At 36.1% G+C, this 26,880-nt stretch overlaps 1 long non-coding RNA gene and 1 pseudogene across 1 annotated transcript; both read right to left on the bottom strand.

The window, feature by feature from the left end:
- Window positions 1–14,463: 14,463 nt before the first annotated feature.
- LOC138922887 (uncharacterized) lies at window positions 14,464–21,701 on the bottom strand. The gene is made up of 2 exons (XR_011436032.1): window positions 21,473–21,701; window positions 14,464–15,127 (listed from the first exon to the last, which is right to left on the bottom strand). It is a non-coding gene; the product is annotated as an uncharacterized lncRNA (long non-coding RNA).
- Window positions 21,702–25,352: 3,651 nt separating this feature from the next.
- Window positions 25,353–26,299, bottom strand: LOC138922902 (olfactory receptor 4C15-like; annotated as a pseudogene).
- Window positions 26,300–26,880: the final 581 nt, after the last annotated feature.

Genomic DNA, 26,880 nt, shown 5'->3' with positions numbered 1-26,880 from the left:
TACAGCAGCATCTGAGCCCATGGAGAGCCAGTGGAGGAACATGAGACCCAGGTGACCAGAACCAAAGTAACAAAAGCTGTACCCAAGTAAGAAAAGGTGATTACTACCAAAGTGCACCAGCAAAGGATCAATTAATCAAACACCATGAAGAATTACAGTAACACTGTGGAAGAGAAGGAAAATGAAAACTCTCCATAAACCAAACCTGATGTCACAGAGGACTCCAATCTAACTGACAGAGAATTCAAAATAGCTCTCATAAAGAAACTCAACTAGCTATATATAAAAAAAAAAAACATAGAAAGACAGTTCAATGAGCTCAAGAATAAAATTAGTGACCAGAAGGAATATTTCACCAGAGATTGAAGCTTCATAAAACAATCCAAACAGAAATTCTGTATAAGAAGAATACAGTTAATGAGATAAAAAATAATGTAAAAGGAAGAAAACATATAGTAGATCTTATGGAGCAGAGAATTAGTGGTCCCAAAGAGAGAAACCTAGAAATGCTTCAGGTGGAGCAGGAGAGAGAGCTAAGATTTTTTTAAAGATTTTATTTTTTTCCTTTTTCTCCCCAAAGCCCCCCAGTACATAGTTGCATATTCTTCATTGTGGGTCCTTCTAGTTGTGGCATGTGAGATGCTGCCTCAGTGTGGTTTGATGAACAGTGTCATGTCTGTGCCCAGGATTTGAACCAACGAAACACTGGGCCACAAGCAGCTTAGTGCACAAACTTAACCATTCAGCCATGGGGCCAGCCCCATGGAGAGCTAAGATGTTTTTAAAAATGAAGAAATTCTTTGAGAAATATCCAACTCTATTACGAAAAGCAATATAAGGATTATAGGTATGCCAGAGGGAGAAGAGCGGAGGAGAGGCGCAGAGAGCTTGTTCAAAGAAATAATAGCTGAGAAGTTCCCAAACCTAGGGAAACAACTGGACGTACAACAGCATAAAGGTAATAAAACTCCAATTTACCTCAATGCAAAAAGATCTCCAAGCCATATAATATTAAAACCGTCAGAAGTCAATGACAAATAAAAAATATTAAAGGCAACAAGAGAGAAGAAGGTAATCTACAAAGGAATCACCATCAGACTTTCAGACTTTCTCAACAAAAACATTACAGGCTGGGAAATAATAGAATGAAATATTCAAAATATTGAAAGATGAAACCTATCAGCCAAGCATACTCTGTCCAGTGAAATCATCCTTCAGATATGATCAAGAAATAAGAGCTTTACTAGATAAACAAAAGCTCAGGGAGTTCATTACCCCAGACTGGCCTTATAAGACATGATGAAGAAACTTCCTCTACCTGAGACAAAAAGGCAAAGGTTTACAAAACTTTGAGCAAGGAGATAACTAGATGGACAAAATCAGAAAATGGAAGCTCTCTATCAGGATAGGCTAGTGAACATTGAATTATAGCAAAATATAAAGGTAATGAAAGCACCAAAAATAACTACAGATACTCTAATTTAGTTACAAACTCACAACACAATAAAGAATAACTTGTGACAACAAAATCACAGAAAGGGAAGAGGAGAGGGATGTAACCCACTTAAGCTAAAGGAGGTAAGAGGCTATCAGTAAAAAGTACTATCTCATCTATGAGATCATTTATAAAAATGATCTCATGTGGTTACCTCATGATAACCATAAAACAAAATATCAGAGCAGAGTCACAAATCAGAAATAAAGAGAAAATTGAGAAAACCATCACAGAAAACCACTAAACTGAAATGGCAGTCAGAAATATAAGGAAAAAATAGAATGTAATTATAGAAAAAACAGAACACAAGAGAAAAATGGCGTATGAGCCTTCATATATCACTAATCAATGCAAATATAAATGAACTGAATTCACCAATCAAAATACATGAATGGCTGGATGGCTTAGATATAAGATTCAACAATATGCTTCCTCCAGGAAACATATCTCCACTCTAAAGACAAACATAGGCTCAGAGTGAAGGGATGAAAGACAATACTCCAAGAGACAGGCAAGCAAAAAAGCAGATGTAGCCATACTTATATCAGACAGAGCAGTCTTTGAGATAAAAAAGTTAATGAGAGATAAGAACGGGCATTATATAATGATAAAAGGGACATTCACCTAAAATGACATAATGCTTATGAATATATGTGCACCTAACACAGGGGCACAAAAATTATATAAAGCAACTATTAACTAGTAAAGAAATAAAGGGAGAAATTGGCAGCAACACAATAATAGTAGTGGACTTCAACATCTCACTTACATCAATGGATAAGTCTTTGAGACAGAATATCAACAAGGAAACAGTGACCTTAAGAGAAACAGTGGACCAGGTGGACTTAATAGGTATATACACACTATTCTATCTCACACCAGCAGAACAAACATTCTTCTCAAGTGCACATAGAACATTCTTAAAGACAGATCATATGTTTGGAAACAAGGCAAGCTCCAGTAAATTTAAGAAGACTGAAATCACTTCAAGCATGTTTTCTGACTGACCGCATGCTTTGAAACTGGAAATCAACTACAAGAAAACAGCTGAGAAATTCAGAAACATGTAGAAATCAAGCAACTTGCTACTGAACAACAATTGGATCAATGAAGAAATCAAAGGAGAAATGAAAAACTACCTGGAAACATACCAAGTATTATGGGATGTAGCAATAGTAGTACTAAGAGAGAAATGTATAGCAATAAAGACCTACTTCAACCAAATTAAAAATCCCAAATAAGTAATCTTAAACTAGACTTGAGAACTATGAAAAGGACAAAACCCAAAGTCAGTAGAAAGAGGAAAATAGCAAAAATCAGAGCAGATATAAAAGAAATAAAGACTAAAGAAACAGCAAGAATGATCAATGAAACTAACAGCTGGTTCTTAGAGAAGATAAACAAATTGACGAACTGTTAGCCAGACTCACTAAGAAAAAAAGACAGAAGACTCAAATAAATAACATTAGAAATGAAAGAGGAGAAATTACACTGAATACCAGAGAAATGCATAGGATTATAGGAGAATACTATGAGAAGCTGAATGCCAACAAATTAGATAACCTAGAAGAAATGGATAAATTCTTAGAATCAGACAACCTCCCAAAACTGAATAAACAAAAAGGAGAGAATCTGAATAAATGAATCACAAGAAATTGAAACAGTAATTAAAAAACCTCCAAAAAAACAGAAGTCCAGGACCAGATGGCTTTTCTGGTGAATTCTACCAAAGATTCAAAGAAGATTTAATATCTATCCTTCTTGGAATATTCTGAAATGTTGAAGAAGACGAGCTGCTTTGTAACTCATGCCATGAAGCCAACATTACCCTGATACCAAAACCAGACAAGGACAATGCAAAAAAGAAAAAATTGCGGGAGAATATCACTGTTGAACATAGATTCAAAAATTCTCAACAAAATATTAGCAAACTGAATACAGCAATACATTAAAAGGATCATACAGCATGATCAAGGAGGGAATATTCCAGGGATGCAGGGATGGGTCTACATTCACAAATCAATCAATGTGATGGACCACATTAACAAAATGTGTAACAAAAATCACGTGACTATCTTAAAAGATGCAGAGAAAGCATTTGACAAGATCCAACGTGAATTTTTGACAAAACTCTAAACAAAATGGGTATAGAAGGAAATTATTTCAGCATAATAAAGCCCATATATGACAAACCCACAGCCAACATCATAGTTAACTGTGAAAAACTGAAAGCCATTCCTCTGAGCACGGGAATAAGACAAGTGTGTCCTCTCTTGCCACTCTTATTCAAAGTAGCACTGGAAGTTTGGCCAGAGCTCTTAGGCAAGAAATGAAATAAAAGGGATCCAAACTGGAAAGGAAGAAGTAAAATTAACACTGCTGCAGGTGACATGATTCTCTACATAGAAAATTCTGTTAAAGCCACCAGAAAACTATGAGAAATCATCAACAATTACAGCAAAGTTGCAGGGTACAAAATCAACATACAAAAATCAGTTGTATTTCTATACACAAATAATGAACTAGCAGAAAGAGACGTCAAGAATGCAAGGCCATTTGTAATCACACACACACAAAAATAGAATACCTAGGAATAAATTTAACCAAGGAGATGAAATACCTACACACTGAAAACTATAAGACATTACTGAAAAAAATCAAAGAAGATGCAAAGAAATGGAATGATATTCTACACTCACAGATTAGAAGAATAAACATAGTTAAAATATTCTTATTAACTAAAACAATCTACAGATTCAATGCAATCCCAATCAGATTTACAATGACATTCTTCATGGACATACAACAAAGAATCCTAAAATCTGTATGGAATGACAAAAGACCCTGAATAACAAAAGATGTCCTGAGAAAAAAGAACAATGCTAGAGTTATGACAATCCCTGACTTCACAATATACCTCAAAGCTATAGTAATCCAAACAGCATGGCACTCACAGAAAACCACACATGCAGATCAAAGGAATAGAATTGAAAGCCCAGAAGTAAAACCACACATCAATGGACAGCTAAATACACAACAGGACAGCCACATACAAAAGAATGAAAATAGACCATATCTTAAACCACACACAAAAACTATCTCAAAATTGATTAGAGACTTAAATATAAGACCTGAAGCCATAAAACTCTTAGAATAAAATATAGGCATTATGCTCTTTGACGTTGATCTTAGCAGCATCTTTTCAAATACCATGTCTACTCAGGCAAGGGAAACAAATGCAGACATAATGGCCTACATGACACTAAAAAGCTTCTGCAAGGCAAATGAAACCATGAAGAAAGCGAAAAGACAACCCACCAAATGGGAGAAAATATTTGCAAATCATATATCAGACAAGTATAAATAATTCATGCAACTCAGCAGCAGAAAAACAGACAATCCAAATAAAACCTGGGCAGAGGATATCAATAGACACTTTTCCAGATATTTAGATATACAGATATACAGATGGCCAACAGGCACATGACAAGATGTTCAACATCATCAATTACTAGGGAAATGCAAATAAAAACTACAATGAGATAACACCTTAAACGCATCAAAATGTCTATAATTAACAAGACAAAAATAACAAATGTTGGAAAGGATGTAGATAAAAGGGAACCCTCATACACTGCTGGTGGGAATGCACACTGGTACAGCCACTATGGAAAACAATTTGGAGATTCCTCATAAAATTAGAAATATCATGTGATGTAGCTATATCACTGCTGGATATTTGTCCAAAGAACATGAAATGAACAATTCAAAGAGGTTATGCACCCCTTTGTTCATTGCAGCATTATTCACAATAACCAAGATGTGGAAGCAAAGCAAATATCCACCAACTCATGAATGGATAAGGAAGACATGTATATCTATACCATGAAATACTACTCAGCCATAAAAAAGAAAAAAAATGTGTTGTTTGCAACAACATGGATGGAACTTGAGGGTAATATGCTAAGTAAAATAAGCCAGACAGAAAAAGACAAATCCCATATGATTTCACTCATATGTGGAAGATAAACACATGGATAAGGAGAACAAATTAGTGGTTACCAGAGGCAAAGAGGATTGAGAAGTGGGCATAAGGGGTAAATGGGCACATATGTATGGTGACAGATAAAATCTAGACTATTGGTGTGAAAACAAAGCAAGCTGAACAGAAACTGATAAGTAATAATATGCACCTGAAATTTACACAATATTTTAAGCCAATATGACCTCAATAAAGTAATTTTTAAATTAATAACACTTTGAATGAGATACAAATGTGAGTTTTCATTGTAAGAATTATTATTTCATACATATCGCAACATCAGGCTGATACTTCATAAACATCAGTATTACAAATGCTCAATCCTAGAATTCTTAATGTGGATTCCCACAGGCCTATTCTATGTTTCTAAAGAGAAAGGAAAGACAAAATTTCAGATATTCCCTCTTCTCACTCTTTCTGTGTTTTCTCTCTCGTGTTACCTCCTTGCTAGCACTTGAAAAGGAAAAGTAGCCATTTTAAAAATATGATGAATCGTAAATATAATAAAATGCTTATGACGGTTTTCAAACGTAACTTTTGAAATACTCACCTTGGCTTCCAAAGTCTTCTAATTCTGTGTGATCATTTTGTTTTTCACGTTTTCTTCCCAGTGCTTCTGCTTATGCATGTTCCAACCAAGCCTTACACTATTGTCCCTCATAAATGCACCCAGACCATCTCATTCTGTGAATTTCCCATATTTTTTAGCGGCTAAATGACCTTCCTCTGGTATCCATTTCTACCTGTGTATAGAGAATCCAGTTCAAATGCTGTCTGCTCAGCAAAGCTTTTCATGTTTTCCCAGCCGAATAACTTTCTTGCTAATGGGCTTTCATAGTTAAAGAGTGCATGTGTGTGCACACACGTGTGTATATTGAACCACGCAATCCCTAATTATAGACTTCTCTCATTTTGCTTTACTAGATTTTGTCCATTTGATTTTGTTCATTTGATATCTCATAAGGCAAGTTCTTGTTGTTCTATTTTGTGCACTTCAGTTGAAGCTGGGAGGCAAAGTTTAACAGAAAGTAGTCATAGAGGAACCAGAAGCAGAACCCAAGCCTTCATGCTCCATGGTGATCTCTCTCTAACGCTCGAGCCGACAGTGTCATGCAAAGCATCAGTCTCCAACCATCTGGGCAGAGCCAGCATAATGCCGAGAAACCATAAATAGATAAAATAGGAGACACTGACATGTTCAGTATAGGTTCTGACTATCAAATGTATGCAAACTTCAGGATGGGTCAAATGAAGAGATCAGGATTTTACATGTATTTTTGAAAAATAATAATGAAGAGGAGAAGATAGAGAAGTAAGGGAATCATGGCAGGTTTCATAGCCAAGGGGAAAAATTTGATTTTGAGGAAAAGCCAGATAGGAAGAAGAATCAAGGGATGAGAGAGGGAAAAACCACAGTGTAAGGGTGAGCAAAGGGCCATGTAAGAGATAAAGAATAGTTTGTCTGAGGATTTCACAAGGGAGTTTTGCTTCTCTCTCCTCTGCTCCTCATATTATCCCTTACTCCAACCCCAGAAACAGAATTTAATGTTTGTTGTTAGCATGGGTGACAGTAGGTCCTGGACAGCCAACATTAGCATTGTTAACTTCAGGACCATCAGTATCACAGAAGCATTATATCATCAGTATGCATCCGTATCCTTCTCCTGCCCTTAAGCTTTGCTAATGAGAAATCTGCAGGTATAGGATCCTACATCCGTGCTCCCTTCAATGTACCCTCATTTTTGATAAGAATTGTTCCTGAAAAGGGGCTGTGTCAAGCAGAGTTCAGGAAAAGCTGTGAACTCTGAAACCTCAGAATCTTTTCATCACTGTGGGAAGTATGTTCCTGGAATTTAAGGTTTCTTAGGAGACAGACTGGATGAGAGCAACTGCCCTAAAATCCAGTCCCAAGAGAGAGGCAAGAAAAAGAAAACAGTTCAGTGGGGCTTGAAAACTTACCTTTTTTCTTGTAAAAAGAGAAGATATCCAAAAGAGACCTCATGGTTTTTGCTCTTTCAATTCTGATTTACTTTGAAGATGAATCAGGTGCAGAGTGTTTGCAACATGTAAATTGTACTTCAAACAGATCCACTCTCCTTTTGAAGACTGATATGAAGCTCCCAGTTTGCAAACTGTCTTGTATGCACAGGAAATTCTTACTAAATATTACCTATTGATTTGATGGTTTTAATTTTGCTCTTTCTGAATTTTTGACAGTTCACCGCATCAGAAGTGGAATCTGAAGAAGAACCTCAAGGTCTCTGAGGCCAGTGAGGAACCAGGTCCTGGGGCCCTCAGAGCCCTTTGAGCTCACTGCTTTCTCAGTGACTTCAGAGTTTGAGAGTAAGTCTCTCTTGGATCCAAGCTCTGCTATCCTTGCATTTTGAACTCCCTGACTTTTTTGTGCACCCCTGTATTTTGTTTGATAAAGTGTCTTGTTAGGTCACCCTTCTATCTGTAAGGGGAGAGACTCATGATTCCCTGGGTATTAGGCAGGAGTAGAGTTATTGGGCTCTCCATAGATTATTTTCAGGGAATCTAAAGGCTGATATGTGTTCCACCTAGTCAAAATCTCTTTTTCCTTCTCCCCTAATTACTCCTGCCTCTTATGTGTATACCCACTGTGGACCAGGATCATTTTCCTCTCTAAAAAAATGAGGGAACTTTTGGATAATTTGGAATTGTAGGAGCCACGTAGGGAACCTTTTATTTAGATAAGGTAGTCTAACTTAAAGGGCATCCCTGAAAAGAGGATCTTAAATTCCTTGGAGACAACAGAATGCATTCTTTGGTGGGTATGCAGAAGCTTCTAAAAGACTGAATGAATCCAAAAATAGCTTCTTTAAAGGAATCCTTATAGAGCACAAATGAAAAATCTTAAAAACTTGGGCCATCTGAGGTAGTGACCTTAATTAGTCTACCTGCCAGAAACAAAATTTGGTCCCAGCTATTCTTTTGAGTTTCATATTATTATAACCTAGACATGGCTAAAATTCTAAAATAAAAGCTATAAGATGGCTATTTGTGTCTATCTATGTGTTTGTGTATATCTATGTATTTATGCATATTATGCATATGTGATATTTTAAAACAGTTCTACTTAATTGGCTTAAAGAAAAAAGTACTTATATAAATTAAGTATTCCTAAAACTCTCAGAAATATATAATCAAACCCAATGTTTCTCAAGTTCATATGATGAGGATAATCTTTGATAAATAAAAGCTAGTTTAAGTTTGTTAGTTTAATAAAAGCAAGTATATCTTCAGAATTGTTAATATTAGATGTGATGCAAACATATTACTTTATCTACCTGTGCTTACCAGACAAATAAGCTCATGCTATCTCTATGTTACAAAATGTGTCACCAAGAAAAATATCTTAAGGTGCTGGTTAGATATTTGATGCTTAATCTAAGCATACTCGATAAAAATAAACAATTTAAGTAAATATAAATAAGTTAAAACTTTATATGAAGTTTAAATAAGGGATACGCACTGAATATCTAGATAATTTTCAAATAAAATAATATACTGACATATTGATTGCTAACCATAAGTTTAAATTTATCTACTTTTGGCTTCTTAATTTTTTATAGAGAGACAAAAGATATTTGGGTTTATTAATAAATATGTATTTCACCACATTAAACTATTGAACTATGAAAAACTTGTCTCTAAAAATAATGTTTTATAATTATATACTTATAAACTTACCTTTATACTACAGAATGCTAATATGTGATACACAGTTCACAATTGCCTGCTTCTTAGTTTTCACTGGAAAGTAAAGATTACTAATAGTGAAAATTTATAATCAATATGTAAAAATAGAACTACTTGAAATAATATGAAGGGAAGGAAACAACTTCGTATAAAAAGTATGGGAAGAAAATGGTATGTATTTTTATATGAAGAGTATACAAGGAACATAGGATGTGATTTTTTTAAGAAAAGAAAGTAACGTTGTCTAAAATAAAATGAGCAGTTGCTCCAGAATAAGAAAGGAAAAAGAATAAGAGAAAACCTAAATAGATACAGAAAGTAGAGGAGGTTTGAGGAAAAGAAATTCTGTATTATGAGGTCAACACCGGCTAAAATTGAATAGATTTTTTAGGAGGGTTTTTAAATGAGCTCAATAATATACTGATAGAAAATTAGAGTTTAATTTTCTGTTAAAAGCACAAAATTTCTTAGATTATTGGTCTGGTCTTAATAAAAGACTTATTATACAAAAGGTGAAACCTGAATCTGATTATAGCCCAATTAAGTTATTTATTTGGTTAAATATCGGCTTCCAGGAGTCTCTGCTCTGGTAAATTTTTCAATCCTTGATTATTTTTCTCCTTATAGTCATCATATTAATCTCTCTAGTGCATTGTATCCTCACAAAGGTTTTAAATGCCTTTTGCAGCCACTCACACATCAAATGATGTCCATCAGGATTAGACAATTTAAAGAAGTCAATGCTCTGACCACCCATGTCCATGATGATGATACAGCTGTTGATAACAGTCACCTCCTGACCATCCCTCCTGACTAATCAACTAGCAGAAACAACAAGGATGTGATTCTTCAGCCTGGCTACATCAACAGTGGTAACCCAGGGTAACAGTATACTATTTGGTCACACTCTCAGCTTGCTGAGACAATAGCCAAAAGAAGGAAATTGTTAAAAGTAAGCGCAAAATGGATACAGCAATTGAGAATTCCCTGAGCAGACAATACCTTTTAAGCCACATAAGCAAGACTAAGTCTAGCTTATTTCATGAATGTAAGTGAAGCTTAACTTAGGTGATTTCTTGTAAGTGCTTCTGAAATTCATAAAAGAAACTTTAGTCATCTTTCTGAGAGTGATATGACATAATCACTTTTAATCAATCTCCTGCCATCTGGAAGCATGTATTGTAATAACCAATCATTGCAAAGGTTGACAACTTCCCAATTTTCACTTTATAAGCCATCCTATAACTTCATGCTTCTGAGTTTCATATCACTCTGAATTTGGAATCCCCCAGTTTGTGAACTGTCTTATATGCAAAATAAACTCTTACTAATACTATTTATTGATTTGGTGGTTTTCATTTTGCTACTTCTGATTTCGACACCACTTACTAAGTATCAGGTGCTATTCTAGGCACTGGGGATTTAACAGTAAAATATCTTTAAAAAGACACAAATCCCTACCCTTATATAAATTGTATTCTAGTATATATACAAAACTAAATAGATAACTAAACTGTATGACATGTCAGAGAATGATAATTGCTAAGGAGCAACATTAAGCAGAGATGTAAGAATAGGAAATACAGAATGTTAGTGGGAGTTGCATTTCTATGAAGTAGTCAGAAAAGTCATTATTGAGAAGACACATTTTAATAATAAACCAAAGGAATTGAGGGGGTAAGCCATGCATATATCGGAATGAAGAATAATTAAGACACAGAAAACAACCTGTATGAAGGTCCTTAGGCAGGAGTATGCCTGATATCATGCAAAAATTTGGCAGGAACAAAGGTATATGCTTTACAGTGGGGTCAAGGGATTGTTAAAATTTGCAATTAGAAATAAGCTGGAAGGCCTGGCCCCGTGGCCTGGTGTTTAAGTTTGGGATGCTCCACTTTGGCGGCCCAGGCTCAGTTCTTACACCACTCATCAGCAGCCATGCTATGTTAATGACCCACATAAAAAATAGAGGGAGATTGGCACAGATGTTAGCTCAAGGTGAATCTTCTTCAGCAAAAAAAAAAAGAAAGAAAGAGCAGGAAATAGGAGATGGAAATAACAATAAGATGGTTTGAAAATTTGTGAGTCTAAATTGAGATTTTAGAAGGTTTTGAATTATTGGTAATTACAGAGTCTAAGGTATGACTATGGGCATGAACAACTGAGATACATTAAAGGGCAAGATTCCTGGGGAAAAAAATGATCAATTTATAGGTTTAGAAGCCAGCATATTGGGAGGATCATCTTTGTGGGTGTTGGTGCAAAGACCCTAGAAGCAGTAGATGACTTTTATAAAAAAAAAAAGTGGCTTGTAGCATCATCTGATAAAGACTGAAAGCTAAGGACAATCATGGAGTAAAGAGGGGGTAGAAACTAGAAGTAACAATGACAGGTACTCATAACAAAATCTCATCTCCAGGCCTTTGACAGGCGAGATATGGGAAAAGAAAGAATTTTTACTTAAGTGGAAATGCATATAGAGAGAAGCACTAGGAAAGCAAGAAAATACATAAGAGATTGAATGCGTAGGAGATTCTGCTTGTTGTTTACCTAACATACAGAAGATTTAATGAAAGGGGATTCAGTGTTATGTGAGTTTTGTTCTAAAAAGGGAGTCTATAGTGCTGTAAGAGATTTAAAATGTAAATTTTAAACATTATCATTAAAAAATCACCAGTCTTTAGTTTAAGAAGAATTCATGCAATCTCTTCAAATCCTGTGAACTCAAGACTCCTGGACTTGCTATTGGGCTTTTTGAAATAGCATAATCCACAAAAACATGAGCTGTGAAGACAGGGGTTTTATTTTTTTCACTGCTACCTAGAATAGTACTGGGCAATAATAGGAAGTCAAAAAATATTTGTCACATCAAATTAAATTTTCAGTAAAAAATGTTTCTGTGGATGTGCCAGGTGCCAAGTGCCCATGGTAGAGGCTGCTAGTTGTCCACCAAAACCCATTCTCCCTTCTTCTGCAGTAACAGAGGGCACCTGTGTTCATGGCGACCTGAGCACAGCTGACATTCTCCAGCCCCTTTGCATCTAGGTGCAGCTCTGTGACTACATTTTTGTCAGTTGGATGCAAGGAGAAGGAATATGTTAATTTCTAGGCAAAAATCTAAATATTGGACTGTACTCCTCAAGTAGATTTCCCCTTTTGACATGTGAAACTAAGCTGGTGGTGTCACAACTGTAGGTAACAGTGCTCTATAGCAATACTTCTCAAACTATAATCTGCATATGAAACTCCTAGAGTTAAATTGAAAGCATGGTTCGTTAGGTGTAGGATGAACTTTAGGATTCTGCATTTCTAACAAGCTCCCAGTGATGCCAGTGATACTAATATTTGCATCATATTTTGAACATGAGACCTTAAGAGATGACCAATCAGCTGCTTGGGAGAAACCTGACTTCCTGAATAAAAAGGAGGAGATGCACCCCCCTGCCAACTTGGACCATCTACCTGCAATTGTTATATCAAATAGAATAAACTTCCTATATTTTAAAGCACTGGGTCTCTCTTTTATAGAAATCTATCCTTATTCAATATATAGGAAGAAAATCTCAAAGATTACCCGCTAGGGTTGCATTTTCTTTTCTTGTTGTTGTTCCAGCATTATTGAGATATATACTTGACATATAACATTGTGTAAGTTTAAAGTGTACAATGTGATGATTGGATCCATGTATATATTATGAAATATATACCACAAAGTCAGTTAACACATCCATCACCCTACTCTGGAGCAGCTATTAGTCAGGGTCTGACTTTTAGACTTACAGGCAACACTGAACTCTGTTAATACCCAGAGATGGGCAGGTTTTCATGGACTGGCTCATTTTGACCAAACACAAGAGCACTTGTGATGTAAACCAGAATGTGAGTTTAAGAATTTCCTCAAGCTCACCTCTGCTCACTTCTTAGCCTTCAGTCACAATGTAGCAGTATTTGGAGCCACCATAACAGTAATCACACTCCGGCATGGAAATTGTGTGGTTACAACTGTATATAAGTTGGTCATAAGATGACCCAGAGTATACTCATATGAGTTTCAGAATTATCATTTAAATGAAAACACGAAGTGAAGCATTCTTATAGAAACCAGCAATTCTTAGTATTAGGATCTCTGGTTTAAACTCATCACGTTCTAAGCGCTCATTTACAACAACTACCACAAATACTTAATGAATTTCTGCTATGATGAAAGCACTCTACAACTGGCTTGGTATATAATCCTGATAAAATGGACAAAAACCCATGCCTTCTTGGAGCTTACATTCTAGTGGGGACAGACAAGAGACAATAAATACAATAAGTGAATTAAGTAGTATGTTAGATGACAAATGCTATTAAGAAGGAAAAAATAGAGTAAGATAAGAGATCAGGAGCACTGACGGGAGTGCTGTATTTAATATGGCATAACGGAAGCCTTATGGAGGAGAGACTAGAATAATGCCATAAGCAAGTGAAGCTGTTCACCAAGCATCTTACTGGAAAAGAATTCTAAACAAAGAAAACAGCTGAGGCAAATGCCCCAAAGTGAAACCTGCCTGCTGTGGTCAAGGTTGCAAGGTAGCCAGGGTGGCTGGAACCAAGGGAGCAACTGTGGAAGTACCAGAAGGGGCCAAAGAGGCAAGAGAACGCTAAACAATTGCAAAGATTTTTCCCTTTTCTCTGAATGAAATGGGACCATTGCAGAGTGTTAAGCAGAGAAGTCCTGAGTTGCCTCTAGTTTCAAAAGGAGTGTCGGTCTGCTGTCCTGGACGTGGACTCAGCAGAACAACAGTAGAAGCAGTCAGCATTCTTAGAGTTTATGGCTGTGGTCTCAGTGAGAGAGAGTGGCCGCTCAGGCCAGGATGACAGGAGAATTAATGGGAAAATATATCACATACTGCAAATAGTTAAAAGGCAAACTTTTTTTTCTAATAGGTTAGGTGTGAGCTCTGATATCAACTTTTGTGACTCCATGTTCTTGGCCTGGGAAACTGGAAAGATGGAATTTCCTGGGGAAGGCTACAGGTAGAATATATTTAGGGTGAAAACAGTCATTAAATGTGGAAATATCTCTTAGATATATAGAGAAAGATGTCGAGAAAGTAGTTGAGTATACAAGTCTGGCATTCAAGTGAGAAGTGTGAGATGGAGATATAAATGTGAAATTCATCAGCGTAAAGATGTTATTTAAAGTCACAACAACCCTTGATTTTATTTTAGAGTTTTAATATAACATTTTAATGAAACTTCTCTGAGCTTTGGTGTCCTAAACACATGCATCTTCAGAGAAATCTCAGCGAATCACAATTAATGGAAAAAGAAAAAAGCTTCCTCATAACCAATGACCTTCCACAAACACTTTTACCCAGAGTATTTGGGCAAAACTCAAGATGAAAAGCTTTCTCCCCTCCATAACCTCATCTCCATTACTGTTTCCCTTTCTCCTTTTCTCTTTTCTTCTTTTCTGTTTATATAATGTTAAACAATAGCAATTAATAGCAATGCTAAATTTGTGACAAAACTGGCAAGGCAAGGAACTGATTTATAAGTGCCTTATGTTACAATTCAGGAAAATCCTGCCTCATCATTTGCAGGACTTATACTTGAGAGAGTCTCCAGTAAAGAGTAAGAGATATAAATAAATCTTCCAAACTTGTATTATCAGAGTGTGAAGATCCATCCATGTCATTATCCCCAGGAGAGGTGCTCATACAAAATTTCTCAGACAGGCATTATATGAGTTCATTTGCCATAATTTAGGGTCCAGTCTTCAGATCTGTACAAAAATAGTCTTGATTATATTTATTCTCAGTGATAGATCCATTAGTCACTCCCTCAGGCTCCTCTTCTCCATACTCATTGGTTAACAGAACCTGAACAGGAATGTAAATTTAATGAGATACATTAAAAAGTATAAATCAAAACACCAAAGTGCTTATCCAAGTCACTGGTCAATATCTTTCTCTCCAGGAAGGAAAATCTCCATAGGAAGCCCAGTTGACATACAAAGTTTGCTTGATAAAGCTAGAACTCAAGTAGCTGTAGCCTGAGACATTTCTTCTAACCCAGAAGTGTACCTGCCTGGCAACTGGCAAGTCTTACACACAAGTCAGTGAAACACTTCTCTGCACTAGGACTATACCTGATACGTAATGATGGATTTTGCTTCCTTAATATATTGTTCTCTGTATATCCAAGCTGGAAAACTCAATTCTGTGGACTTCTTCTCCTTTTGGATGGATTATTATGTCATTAGCTCTATTTTTGATGTCAGTTGTTGCCTTTTTTATATACATGATCTCATCCATGAGATTTTGGATAGATAATTCTCAAATTGTCGCCAGTCCATCAATCAAAGATTAAGGAAGTTTCCACAGACTTAAATTACAAAAATAGGTATGTATATAAAACTAAATAGTATTCACAAAAAATAAGTAACATGATAATCAGAAAATTTGTTACAGTACATGACGAAAAATTATGAATCAATACAATGCATATATTTGTTATAACTAGAATTATCCTTATTGAATTATCTCCTCATACGTGTTCAACAGGCAAAGGAAAGGCCAGCTTTTACGGCTGTTACAGAGGGAAGACAAGCATCAATTAGGGACTTAATTAGCTGATATATATGCTCCCTTGGGATCATAAGTTTCTGGGTTATTCACTGTTGAGCTGGAAAAGATAAGATCCAGATTTAGTAGAATCTGGAACTGATTAGCCAACAAAATGAATGAGTCAAAATTGGGACCAATTTTTCAACTTAGATCAGAAACACGGAGAAAAGAAACACAAACTAGAATAATGTACAGAGGGAGGTAAAGCCATAGATACAACAGGATCTGGCTCATAAGCTGGAGAGCAGAAGTGAGGAGTGGGTTGATCTTCCCACAAATACTGCTGTTCTCAATATGCTGACACTCTGCGATATTGACTCAAAATGAAATGTGTCTGTGCTCTGTGACCATTTTTCATATTTCTCCAAACACCCCCCTGGAAGAGAATTAGATTGCCCACGTTGGAATTACAACATTTTCTCTTTTCTATTAATCCAATTTTATTTAAACTTTTACATAATAGGCAATTGGAGTCTTCTGTTTTTGCCACCTCGAGTCAGTTTTTGCACCATAACTTTCTCTTGGCATTTTTAACTTCTTCATTCCTCAGAATGTAAATGAGGGGCTTCAGTAAAGATGCCCCAATAGTGTAAAGCACAGCCACCACTTTTTCCACTGGAAATGTGGTTAGAGGGTGAGAGTATGTGAATATACATGGAGTGAAGAACAAGATGACAATAATAATGTGGTAGGTGCAAGTGGAGTGGGCTTTCCTCTTCCGTATGCACTGTGGTTACTCAGAGAATATAAGATATAAATATAAGAGATAAGCAGGATCACAAAAGTCACCATGCATATAGCAACACTATTAAACACTATGTTGATTGATGACATACAACTTTCAACATATGTTGCATATCACAGAAATACCGATTGTAACATTGGGGCCACAGATGGGTAATTTCCAAGCCAAGAGACTCTGTGCTAAGGAATGGATACAAGACCCCACCCATGCCAGGTTCACCAATGCATCACAGACACGCTGGTTCATGATTGTTGTGTATCGCAGGGCTTAGAAATGGCCACATAGTAATCAAAGGACATGAAGATGAGCACCAAGATCTCCATGCACCCAAAGAAGTGAACTGCAAAGATCTGGGTCATGGACTCATTGCAGGAGATGGCTTCCTTCTCAGACGCAGAATCTATAAGCAGCCTAGGAGCAGCAGTTGGTAGGAAACACATTCAAAGGATAAGTAGAAAAGGAAGAAGTACATGGGGCTTCCAAGCATCTGGCGATGTCTTGGTCATCACAATAAATAAATTGACTGACAGAATTGTGAGGTAGGGAAACAAGAAGACCACAAACATTATTTTCTCCTTTAGTACCTCCTGTGTTAACCCAAGCAGAATGAACTCATTCAGACTATTTCAGCTCCATGGTTACAGTGAACATAGAAAGGACGCAAATGAGAAATTGTTCATCTGCAAAGAACATGAGGAAAATGGTGACAGCAATAGCAATGGACTTGGACTCTGAATTCCAACTTTACAGTTCTAATTCCATTAACAAATATAACTCAGTGGTCCTCAAAGTTTTTCATGTATTATAATTGCTTGGGAAACTTTTCTTTTTAATGCTATTGTCCATGCTTTAACCATGGGTATTTATTCAAGGTTTTCCTATGTGGATCATGATTTTGGGGGAAAATAATAAGCCTTCAAGAGATTGTGCCCTCTGCCAAGGTCTGAGGACTAATGACTGTGCTGCATGATCTTGATCAAATCACTTTAATGTCTTAAAATTTTTCTTCATATGAAAATTAGAAATTCTAATTGACATCTTATTAAGTATATGTATATGATGTATATGTGCATGTAGTATATATATATATATACACACATCTCAATTACTGAAAAATAACATCCCTATATATTTTTAAAATAATTCATTTAGAAAATGCCTCTTGAGAAAACACATTTCTTGATTTGGACACCAGTTTGCATCCACTATTCCTGACTCTTAAATACCTTGGGTGGATTATTCTTTAAGAGGAAATTATTCCTCCAATTTTAGGCTTTTAGTGGCTATAATTTTACCTTCAGTGTCAGTCATGGCACATAAGATATTTGAGTAAATCACTGAGATTGGCATTATTGAGGAAAATTACTATATATTTGATATAATGTATTACTCGTATAGGATGCATGGTATCAAGTTCCACATCCCACGGATCCAAAGTGATGTGCCACTTGTTATATTTCTATAAATTGAACAATGTCTTTACTCATATATGATTCTCCTACCATTATATTTCAGAGATTTGTATTCTTCCAATTTTTATCTCTCTGAAAACATAATTCAAAAACTGTTTCAAAATTTTAACACACAGATATTTCCCATTATTCTACGGTGTTCTTTGTTTATATACATATATATCTATAGAATTTCAATCGTCCTGTAATATTATACTTTTTATTTTCATTTTTGATTGTTGAAAGTCTTTCTGCATGCAGTTAAAGAGTATCTGTAACACGTCCATTTTAGCAACTGTAAGTTAACATATCAACATTTCATAATATAAATTTTATAATTTATTTTATGTTACTTCTTTTAAAATGTTCACTCTAATAAAAAGCTTTTGAATAAGCCTCGTCTCACTTATAGCCTTTGCTTATTTTTAACATTTTTTTCAGATTAAATTTCCAGGAGGTTGCTGACATGAAATATGAAAATTTTCATAATTATTAATGGCCTTTTTATTTGATTGTTTCAACATTTATTAGAGAAATTTTACTTATAAAACAAAAATATTTTCATAACAAATTATCCAAAGTTAACAGTAGATTACAGGGTAAAAAAAGTACCCTTGAAAAATGTACAATTCCACACTTCACAATTAACTTACTTTCTTACCCATTCTTCCAGGTTGCTCAGTGTTATACTGGTCTGGTTAAATATCCCCTCTTATGTAAAGAATGGCTCATTTTCCTTTATTTCTAAGATTATAGAAATATGGAACAGATTCCTAATAAAAATTTGACTTGGGGCATTATCTTATTTATTTGGTTAATAGCATTAAAATTATGCTATATATTTCTTTGATTAATGATATGGTATAACACTTTATATATTTTTATTTCTTGTATTTCATCTTTTCTGAATTATATATATCTTTTGTAGTTTTATTTTCTTTTATTTCCAAGGAAGAGTCACCCTGAGCTAACATCTGTTGCCAATCTTCCTCTTTTTGCATGAGGAAGATTGTCCTTGGGCTAACATCTGTGCCAATCTTCTATTTTTTGTATGCAGGTTGCTGCCACAGCATGCCTGATGAGTGATGTAGGTCTGCACCAGGGATCTGAAAACACGAACCTGGGCTGGCAAAGTGGAGCACTCCAAACCCAACTGCTATGCCATGGGGAAAGCCCCTGTAGTTAAGTTTTTGATATTTTTAAATGTTGAGCTCTTTAGTTTTTGTTTCATTTTTATATAGTCAATCTATCAAGTTTTCTCTCCTTTCCAGTTTAGTCTATTACTTCAGTTGGGGAGTTATCATCTTTACTCTGTCTCATAATATATCTATGATTTTTTAAAATATTAAAGACAAATGATCTAGAATTTATTTTAGCATGCATTCTGAGAAACTCTTCCTCCTTCTCATTAATCACCAATCCATCAATGAATTAGTAACACCATCAAGTCATCATATATGTACTAAGAACCTACTCACATCTGCAGTCACTGTAGTGTGGCATTGAAAGATGTCCTCAACCTCTTTACATTCAAGTTGGAAGAGTAACATGCCTCTAGATAAGATAATTACTTATATAAGAATTACACACAACTGTATGTGATAATACCAAATCAGTTTTGATTCCAAAGGTAGAAAGATCCCTAGAGAATAACCAGATTGGTCAGTGAAGATTCAAAAATGAGAAAGAAGTGGAGCTATGGCTTCAAATGTGTTAAACTGTAGATTCCAATGAGTTTCTCTGAAACTCAAGTATTCAATATACTTAAACTAGGTTTCTTTATGTATAATTTCAATAGTATTTTTCAATATTAGATTTTCAATATTAGAAATTCAAATTGTCCATTTACTTCTAATAAACACAAGCATCTGAATAAAACTTTAAGTTTCTTCGCAGTTCAGCGAAAATAATATTACTTTGGTGTGATAAACTAGAGACATAAAACTACAAGCTCTGATGGGCAATTCCAATCATCTCTTACAACTATGAAAGGGAAAATGAATTAATGACTACTTAGTTTCAATATATTAGGTTCATACAGGGGGTAAAGACAAAAGAGAGGGAGGTTTTTGTTCTTAAGAGAGGAGAAATTGGGTAAGAAGAGTGAGTAAAAAAAATCATAAGAAGGGGAGAAGCAGTCATTGCTTCAGGTAAACATAAAGATGATCTCTGTAAAACTCCACTCCCATTAAATTAAAGTTGTAGGAGGTATATTTGTGGGCAGATAATGGACAAACATGAAAGTGATGTCACGTAATTCTATTTTGTTTTATTTTAAGTAAATAAAGAGAAAGCATTTGGGGACATGAGTACAGAGAAGCAGAACTTGACAAAGTGTATGCATTAAGTCAGATCAACCCCACCTCAGAATCTGATCATTCAATTCAGTTACTATTTCCTAACACTCCTGGACAAGCCTACCTCTCTGATTTTGGGGTCCTCACAGTAGTGAAGCATGCTGTTTTCCCTGCTTTATTCCTTATTTTTTTCTTTTACCTTCTGAAATGTTAACCAGTTCACTTATATTTTGCACCACAATTCTTCTCTTTCTTTTCTCATAAATAGATGTCTGGTTCTATCTGTTATGCTCCTATACTGTTATATGCTTTATTAAACATATACATTTAATTCAAAAAGACAACCCTAGATTATATATTGTTCTTGTTCTATAATCTAATCTTTTAAACAAATTTTCATTTTTTTATTTCATTTGATCTGTGCATTTTCTCACAAAATAAGTGTGGCCATTTGCCTTTTTTTCTGTGTACAGAGTTTGAGCTCTGATATGGAAAGTTTTACCTGGTACAGTTAGGCTACAACTAGAGTGAGATGCTACTGGATAGCATCTCTCTCTCGCATTCACCTCTATGTCATATAAAACATCAAATCCCAGTCATCATGTAGATTGCATCCCAGAAAAGACAAATTCCGAGCCATCAGAGAAAGATGCCAAATGATACCTTAATTCCCTTTTCTGACTCCAAATCAAGTTCTGTAAACTTCATGATGAGACAAATATCAAAGCAGAAAACTAGAAACCTAAGTGAATAATAGTGAAGAGGAGGAAAGAGCAGAGACTGAATGAAGTCAGAGTAGGAGAGAGGAGAGTCATAGTGAGCAGACAGCAGAGAGAGAAGAGTCAGGTAAATAGATAGCCATATAGAGCAGAGAGAATTGGAGTTATTATTTTTAATAAAAATATTAGAAAACTTAGTTTGACCCAAGCTTTCATCCCAGAATTCAGCTTCTTTCTCCCTTAACACTGCACTATCACTTGCCCCCAAACCAGAGAGGGGGTGCAGTTGTGGGTCACAAGAAAGCCTTGTCAAGGATCTTGAAAGCCCAGGTGTGTATGAAGTGCAGCCCTATGTTGTGCTCTGTCCCACAAATATCAGCACTGACCTAAAACTCTTCAAATCAGCAGACCCCCGAGAAAGAAACTTCTGCCACTCGGTCCTCAGGGCCATGGTGCTGTTTGGTGCAACCTTTGTGAGCAGAGATGCTTTTGAGAGGTAGTGTGGCTTTGTGCTGAGGCCAGGGAAGGATTATGAGCCCTGGACCGTGATAACACTTCATTGGCGGAAATACTCTCCAGTACCCCCACCATTTGTTGGAAGACACACTGAGAATAGATTCCATCAGGTTAGTCTAAAGGAAGCACATAAAGAAAATATTTCAGATGGATGAAAAACTCACCTCTTTTCTTATAAGCAAATAGATGACTTGCAATAAAGTATATTTTTCATATCTCCCACTTTAATTTACTTAGACGGTGAATTATATGAAGCCTGAATAAAACATGCAACCTATACTTTATTGGGATTTGCAATGCTTTCTATCCTAGAGGTTATGGGGTGTAGGGAGTTTATGGAGAAAGGGGCTGCTGCACGTGGCTGTGCTTCACATGATTCCTGAGCAGATGCACTGGGTTAGACAAAACCACACTTCTACTGGACCAGGGGAGAGCATCGTGAAAAACAGGGGAAGTTGCTTAATTTGGTTCTTGGAAAGTTTTGGAGAAAACTGTTCTTGCGCTTTGAGAGAGAAATGCCTCTGAAGAGGTAGCTTCCCACAGTTTCTCTTTTGGAAAAACATCAGTTAAGTGTTTTTGTTATACTGCACTGGATATTTATAGTAATTCCCACAAAAGTTTGCAAATGTCTAAGGCAGGCTTTTAGCCTCAGGAGCTCCAAAGAAACCATTACTCCCAACTTTGTCCCAAAGGATATCCAATGAGATACTTAGCTGAGACAGTCCAAGGGCGAAAGTAGACTTTGGGAACAATTAGTTAAACTTCAACTCACTATGACTTACAGATGAGGAACCTCTGTTCCCTTCTTCATGTGATTTGCTCAGCCCATCTCTTCTAGAGGCATGGAAGTCCCTGAGGTCAGGTACGGCTAGATAAATGAAATATGTAAGGTAGACATGAGTCTGAGTCTCACTACTTATCTGCTATGTGAATTTAAGTGTTTCTCAACCTCTTTAAATTCACGTTTTTGCTTTATAAAAGGCTACAAATAATAATCTTTATTTATTTTAACATTTTTAATGTTATGTTCTCCCAATTTTAATCCTATTTATGCTTATGAATCAGTGTACAGAAGAAGAAAGGAAAGAAGGAAAAGGGAAAGTAATTCTTGAATACTTCTTATGTTTTTTCTTTTTCTTTTTAAAGATGTATGCCCTTCCACCTACAGGGAAGACATGTGTTTGCTTTTAAATTGTTGCAACCTATTAAAGATTGGATGGATTACATTACAAAATTACTTTGTTACCTGGAAAACCATGTTACTACCCAGCCCTCTGGTGTAAGAATTACCTGCAAGATATGACATTACAAGCTAGGTGCCTGAAATGAGTATGAAGTGAGAGGTCCAGAGTGGGCATGGAAGGAGAAAGATGGGCAATGGACATTGAGGTGGAAGAATGCCATGAATAGATTATACCTTGGTCTGCACTTTGCTGAAGTGTCTAGTGGCAACCAACAAGCCCATGTGTCTCAGAGAAAATCACATCCCAACATCTGGCCTTTTTAGTTACAAATGGACTAGAAGAATCCTGAAGAAGGTTTTTAGGATGTTGCTTAAAGTCTTTGAGCCTCAGATTCTCCATCAATTAATATAATTAATAAATTAAATATATATATTGCTGAGGAAGATTTGCCCTGAGCTGACATGTGTTGCAGTCTTCCTCTATTTTACAGGTGAGGCACCATCACAGCATGGCCACTGACAGATGAGTGGTGTAGGCCTACACCTCAGAACTGAACCTCGGTCAGTGAAGTGGAGTGCACTGAACTGAACCACTAGGCCATTGGGGCTCACCCTGAAGACCTACTTTAAAAAAAGACTATAAATACTAAAATATGCAACATATGAAAGGAAAGAATCCCTGGCTCAGAGAAAGTGCAGAGGAAATATTTGTGCTTTTGTTAACCTTCCTTAGACACAAGAAGCTGAAGACTAAAGAAATGAAATAACTCGCCTAAGGTCATCTTGCTGATTAGTAACAGAACTGAGCCTAGAATCCAAATCTCTTAAGTACAAGTCCAAATCACTTTTTATTTTAATAAGATATACAGTAATGCCACAAGATTTCTTGGCCTGGAAAACAAGAACAGCCAATGAATGAGTCCATGCATTAAACTTCCCAGTCAAAAAGCCCTAAATTAACTCCCTATGTTTGAGGGAATAATTAGGCTTCCCGGTTCTGGTGAAAACACTTTGCAGGAGCTAGTTTCAAACGAAACAATTAAACTGGCCAAAGGCAAGATGCTGAGTCAATGATCTCTTGATGTTCCTTCCAGCTATGAAGTGAACTGACCCTGAGTGCTCATTAAAATTCACTGTACCCTGAATGACTGGATTACCTAACTGGACTCCATGTTCTGTCAAAGCAATGCCAGGGTTTTACTGAAGGCAGTTGTCTACAGTCATTCATTCATGGAAACTGTAGAAATGGGATGAGATGATAACTGAGGTTTGTATTATTTTAAGTTGGACCCACCTCTGTCTCACCTGTAGTTTTAGGATGAATTAGGACCTTAATTTAAACTCTGCTCATTTATAGTTGCATCTTACTAAGATAAGGGTTCCAGTGAATAACTCAGAGATTGGCAGAAAATTAATATCATATATTCTTCTTTGGGTCTGAAATGGAAGATTAAGCAAAGAAAAAAATGATTATTTAGTATTTTTGTCTATAATACTCAGTAAATAAGCATTTTATTAGTGTTAATGTGTTGAGGACTGAAATATTTTCTGTAAATAATTTATTCCAGAGGTCATTTGGGGATCTGAGACAAACAAACCTTAATTATGGGAATGACATGAAAGATGTGTCTGAATTTGAATGATTTTTTTATTGGTTGTTATTCAAATAGAATTATTTTGACCTAGGTAGAAGACAAAGGCAAGAAAATTCAAATAACCAAGTAAATCAAAGTAGTATCCTCTCTTGAAACCTATTGTTGACCCTCAAATGTCTCTGGTTTCTGATCCTCCTGTAGGGGAGGAAAGTCAGCTCACTGTATATGCAGCTTTAGTACTGGTTTCACTCATAACAGGTTCCCTCAATAGTGACCTTTGATTGTACTTGTGTAAGAGATGCTCATTGCTGACTCCCTTATGGAATCTGACTCCTCTTCCTCTCCCATAGCTGATAGGTATGGGGTGGTCACCTGACCCAAGAGAAACTCATCCATAAGCAAGCCTGGGCCAATCAGGTTTTGTCTCTCAATAAATTCACCAAATGATGCAAATTCTGTAGCAGATGGTCATGGACCATGTCAAATGACGGGGTCATGTGATACAGGTACACCTACAGTTAGGTTCTGAGAATGCTCCAGTCTCTGCCCTTCCTGAGTCCCGATTGTTTTTCATCAGTCACAGACATCAGTGTCATAAATATAAACTTCTTTTCACTTGAAATAGTTTGAGTGTCTGTTCCTAATCTCTAAGATATTTTTGTCTTCCTTCCATAAGGTTTTTTTAAAGCATGAAGTGAATGGCAAGCAGTCTGATTTCTCTTTTCATTCTTTTTTGGTTATTGGATTCTAAGTAAGCATAAAATTCAACTCTTTTTAGTTTACATATGAGGATAGTGAGTAACCAAATTAGAGTTGATAAGTGATCTACGGATGAAAACCTTATTTCCTGACTCTCATGTTAGTGCTTTTTTTATTTCATTACATTACCTCCTATCAAAAATACCTATTCACAGAAAGTTTTTGTATAAGAAAATTTGACTTTTTTACTCTTAACTAAAAACTTTTTCAAAGTTAAATGTTTTATTTTTCATTGGAAAACATCGTTATTCTGTACCACACTTTCCTCATGGCATTTTTCACTTCCTTATTCCTGAAAGTGTAAATCAAAGGATTGAGCAAGGGAGTTAGGATGGTGTAAAATATTGCCACCATTTTGTCAAAGGAGAAAGCAGTTGGAGGTCGTGCATACACAAATATGCATGGGACAAAGAACAAAACCATAACAGCTGTATGAGATCCACAGGTGGAAAGAGCCTTCCTCTGCCCTTCAGTACTATGGGTTCTCAGAGAGAGCAAGATGACATCATAGGAAAGAAGCAATAAGGAGAAGATTATTATGCAGATAAACCCACTGTTGGCAGCCACCAAAAGGCCAAAGATGTAAGTGTCAGTGCAGGCAAGCTGCAGTAATGGGTACAAGTCACACATGAAATGATCGATGACATTGGGGCCACAGAAGGGCAGCTGGAAAGTAAAGAGAATTTGCATCATGGAATGCAGGAAGCCCCCTATCCAGGCTACCCCCATTAACATAGCACAGAGCCTCCAGTTCATGATAGAAGAATAATGCAAGGGTTTGCAGATAGCCACATAGTGGTCATAGGCCATGGCAATGAGGACAATGACCTCCACCCCAGCAAAAAAATGCTCAGCAAAAAGCTGGATCATGCAGCCTTCAAAGGAGATGGTTTTCCTCTCACAGACAGAGTCCACAATCATCTTTGGGGCAATGGCAGAGGAGAAACATGCATCCAGGAAGGATAGGAAAGCCAAGAAGAAGTACATAGGGAAGCCCAGGAGTACTGGGCTGATCATGACAGTCACCCACAATTAGCAAGTTGCCCCCAACAGTTGCAATGTAGCCCAATGAAAATACAACAAATACTATTTTCTGGAACATTTGGATTCTTTGAAAACCCCAGGAGGACAAACTCAGTTACAAAGCTTTGGTTTTGCATGATTTCCAAGGGAAAGTTGAAAGATACCACAAATGAAGAGAAAGTTATTTCAGACCAGTTTATGGTATCATAGTCATCTACAAGTGGAGGCATCCATATGAAAAATTATCTTATGTGCTTCTGTCATCATTGAGAAAAAAAAATTATAAAATTGTGGAAGGTGGTTTGGGAAGTTAGGCAGAATTGAGGTGGAGATAAATTATTAAATACATTAAAATAGCCAGAGTTTCAGTTTGGGGGAATGGAGGTATTCACATGTGGAAGAGATGAGAAATAGTTTTCATCTCAACCACCAACTCTGATCACTTAATAGTGGTTTCCTGGAGTGAATTGTTGAGAAGGATTATAAAGTCGTATGCAAGTTCTGAAGAAAAGAGGGCTGCCAGTTTATTAGTGGTGCCTTTCATTGCATGGAGTCGGAGCACAATGACTGGCACACCATACCTGATCAGGAGACTCATATCTACAAATAGAAGAAGAAATAATGCCCAGTTAAAGAAGCAATTGAAAATCATGACTATTCTCCTAATTATTTCTTTAAATGTCTGAACTGAATTGGGCCTTTAAGATTAATTAATTTG

The sequence above is a fragment of the Equus caballus genome, unplaced genomic scaffold, assembly GCF_041296265.1.
Source record: "Equus caballus isolate H_3958 breed thoroughbred unplaced genomic scaffold, TB-T2T haplotype1-0000016, whole genome shotgun sequence".
NCBI classification, from domain to species: domain Eukaryota; kingdom Metazoa; phylum Chordata; class Mammalia; order Perissodactyla; family Equidae; genus Equus; species Equus caballus.
Note: the sequence above shows the minus strand (reverse complement) of the source record. Positions and strands in the feature narration are given on the sequence as shown.